This window comes from Etheostoma spectabile, unplaced genomic scaffold (genome assembly GCF_008692095.1).
Source record: "Etheostoma spectabile isolate EspeVRDwgs_2016 unplaced genomic scaffold, UIUC_Espe_1.0 scaffold119, whole genome shotgun sequence".
In the NCBI taxonomy this organism is placed as follows: Eukaryota; Metazoa; Chordata; class Actinopteri; order Perciformes; family Percidae; genus Etheostoma; species Etheostoma spectabile.
In genome coordinates this window covers 471,832-475,926 of record NW_022605570.1, presented here as the reverse complement: position 1 = coordinate 475,926, position 4,095 = coordinate 471,832, and positions in this window count along the sequence as shown.

Sequence of the window (4,095 nt, the reverse complement as noted above, 5' to 3'; positions counted from 1 at the left end):
GTACATTATATGTTATACAGTATAACAAAAAGACTCCCGTTCAACTTTGTATTGCTCCGTTGGCCTCGCTATTGCGTCTTCGGCCGCCATCATCAAAAGTTTTTCAACTCTTGTTAGCTCCGCCCCTTCCGCTACGTAGCCAAGATGGCGACCGTTGAGTGTGGAAAGTGTCCATCGATGTACACTCAATTTTTTGTCAGTTTTGAGTGCACCATCCGGGTATTAAAGTGTACTTAATTTGACCGCACTTCGACAATGTGAACGCACTATGTACTCAAATAGTTAGTATTTAGTACAGAAGTGCGCGATTTGAGACACAGCCTAGGTGTATCCCTTTGGGCCAAGTCTGTCAAGTAATCTGAGGCTAGTTTCTTACTGGACATGTGTGTGTATATGTGCACAATAAATTTATGGTGAATGTAGGTGCTTCAGTTATTTGGGTTTTGGAACAGTTTTCAGCCCCATTTCTACATGCAAATCTCACTCCATGCATCTTTTCAAAGTAAAAAGTCCTCATATTGAGGAAATGAAAGAGGAAGACAGAGTGAGAGAAGAGAGGTGAGATAACAGCGTAAAGAAGACAGGGGAAGACAGATGGCGGGATATGTAAAGATGGAGAGTAGATTGGATGACAGGAGCAAGTTGCACATGGTCCCATCTGAAAAAGCCATCAGTCTCTAGAGCACTCGCATGACAGCGTGAATGGTAGTAACAAGCAAAAAGAACAGATGACATGTTTCATATGGATGTGTTCCACAGCCAGGCAGACAAGTCACGTCACATAAGAGGCATGAACGTCTCGACCAAATAAGCTGCAATCATAGCGAGTTATACACAAAACCAAAGGAATAACAAGCAAAAGGCTTTATTTTGCTAGTTCAGGATCTGCTTGGTATCAATCAAGCACATTTTGTACATGCCCACAAAGTACAGAGACAACACATAATGTTACAAAATATAAGTAAATAGCCTACACCTTTCACAAAGGACCGTGGGCGTGTATGGTATTCAAACGTTGCGTCGACCCAAATTACAAAAACACGTGGAGTATTTGTGAGACAACTTCTCCAGTAGAAAGGAGTTGAAAGTAGTTCCAACAAAAACACACAGTAAAGTCTGTGGATTGTCAAGAGTTGTAATACTATGAGCCCCACAATCCCAATTTTCCTCGCCTCCATTGTATTGAGGTGAAAGCAGTAATCTCAAAACCAGGACAAATAGATTGCATATTATCACTGTGCCTAACCCTGTCTCCCTAAAATTAGATTTATATACTTTGCAAGAGCAAAAATACTGAAAGAGAAAAGTATTGCCTCCTGAACTTTGATGTTTTAAATCAAGGACATTTTTCAAGCAAACTCATTTTTGGTGAACAAATCTGCTAAAGTATAAAGTATACTGAACGCATCTATAAAACGTTCACTGTCAACGTATTTTGTATTTTTTTCGTACCATTGGCAGATTGTTGTTATGTTGGTATGACAACTCAAAGCACTTAGGGAGAGGCTATTGCCCTGGTTAAATATCGAAAAGTCAACAGTAACACAGGACATGTTTACTTTTTAAATATACAACCAAATCCATGCCTTTGCCCTTACCAGATGAGTTTTTGTTGTCTAAAACTGAGTCTGATCTGTATTGTGACTTAGGTAATTCTTTCTATGACAACACATAAATACATGGGCAATACATAACAGGATATTTATTATAATCATCTACTATCATAGATAAAAACATAGACAGACGTAGATATTTCTGTGTTCATAATCTATAATACATCAAACATTCCTAATTTAAAGCTCCAGACAGAATGGCAGGCTTTAACCGCCTACCCATGCGTCATGTCACATAGTTCTTTTTTACAACGCTGCAAACTCTTAATGAACAATGTTTGTCCCGTTGCAGGCATTTGCAGGACGCGGATCACGCGTGACAATGCAGGTCAGTCGGAATTTGAACCAGAACTAATCATATAGGCATGTTGGTGCGGCGTCATAGGCTCTGAGCGACAGCACTAACTGTAGGCTGCCGTGCTGATTACCATCTGATACCGTTCCAGACGGGCAGTCCGGTTATAGGCTTGATACAGGGGACAAAACCCTTGTTGGAGTATTGTGAAGTTTGAGAGACGGAGCATGATGGATTTGGTATGAGCAGGGCTAGAAATGTTAATCTCATCAATCTCTGAGGTCAGTAAAGATGGAATAATGTCGGTTGAGGAGAAGCGACAGCTAAGAATATATAGTTCTAAAACTAACTAGTATGGTCATATGGCTGAGCTCATTCCCAAAATACCATAAATTTGAAACGATACACACCAATGCTCTGTGGGGAAATGTCAGGGGAACTGCTAGCTGCAAACTGTTTGTTTCTTTGTTAAAAATCACAAATGTTCAAATACTAATACCAATTGTACTAGATACTCATTTATCTCAGAATATGTAAACCCCAGGAACTTGTTTACATTTCAGAAAGACATATGACATAAATTAAAAATGAGCGCTTTACAGAAGCTAGTTGAACAATGTTAGCTGTGCTAGTTAGCTTGTTAGCTTGATTTGAACCAAATGGAATCAGCCTTGCTTGCATTCACTGATAGGGGTGATCCGAGTATCCGGCTGAAACAAGTATCCGGTACGGATAAAGCACTTTTGCCGAGTACAAGTATTATACGAGTAATTTGAGTCAATATCCGTGCTCGGATTGAATACAACTCCTCAACTGGCCGCGCAGCGTTCTGTGATAATCACAGCGCCCCCTCCTACAAACCCGCTCGGATCAATCACACAAACACACACAGAAAAAGGAGAAATGCGCTCTCTCGCGCGCGCGCGTTCGCTCTCGCGCTCGCTCCCGCGCCCAATCCCACGCCCGCTCTGTCAGTCTGGTCTGCGGATCTGTTCCGTTAACGTTTAGGGTTTCTTCAGCTTCAGGTTTGTTTTTAACTTCGGTTTGTAGTCCTTACAGACTTAGTAACCAGTAGATTTCTGGTGAACGTGGGGTTTGTAGTCCTTACATAGTAACCAGTAGATTTCTGGGTGAACGTGGGTTTCAAGACATGCTTGTTGGTTTAAATGTAACTCCCATTGCGTCTCTGCCATTGGAGTTTTTTTTTTTTTAGTAGCGCCCCCCGCCCCCTCTCTCTCTGTGTCTCTCTCTTACTCACACACACACACACACACACACACAAACCACACACACACACAAAAGAAAGAACCAAAAACAAAAAAAAACACACTGATCATAAAAATAAAAAGTAAAAAAAGAAAGTTATATTGAGTAGAAAACTCGTGTTCAACATTTTACTTCATAATTGCAACCGGATGTGTTGTGTTCATTGTTGAAAAACGTTCTGTATATAGTTTGTTTGTTACCATGACAACACCATGATCGGAAGCTTGATGCGTCATGTAAATAGTTTTCAAATCAGCAATAATATAACAATTTTGATCAACCTATATCAATTGCATGCTTAAATAAACATACCAGTTAAAGCCCCGCACATTTCAGAGAACCCGACCACTTCCGGGTTAAATCTAACACTCCGGTTTAGGCCCCGCCCAGTCCGTACGGATACGGCTACAGATAATCATGTGGAAACAGATACAGATACAGTAATGCTGTACTTGCTCATCCCTATTAACTGAATTGCATTTTTGTCGATTCACAACAGGGACTTAAATGAAAGTGGCAGGTGATGTTAATGTGGGCAGTTTTCCCAGGAGAGAAAAAAAAAAACTGCTAAAAAACAAATTAATATTCTAAACCAATTCCTCTCTGAGAATCTGCCCCCTCCTTAACCCATGGGTGGTCTTTTCAAATGCAAAATACTGCACAAAGATAGAACAAGGGTAAGAGACCAAGAGCATGTCATAGAGACACAGAGAGTAAAGAGGCAGATGGAGAAAGACAAAAACAGGGAGGTAGATCATTGCGACTAACAACTCTGGGAAAATGAAGGACGGTCAAAGTGTGCGGGCATTAAGAGATAAATGACTGAAAAAAATGTATGTAGGAAAGATCATTGACATGCACGAAGGAAAATTTGATTGAACTCTAATTGCTGGGGTTTTAAGTTGTAGTGTGTGTGTGTGT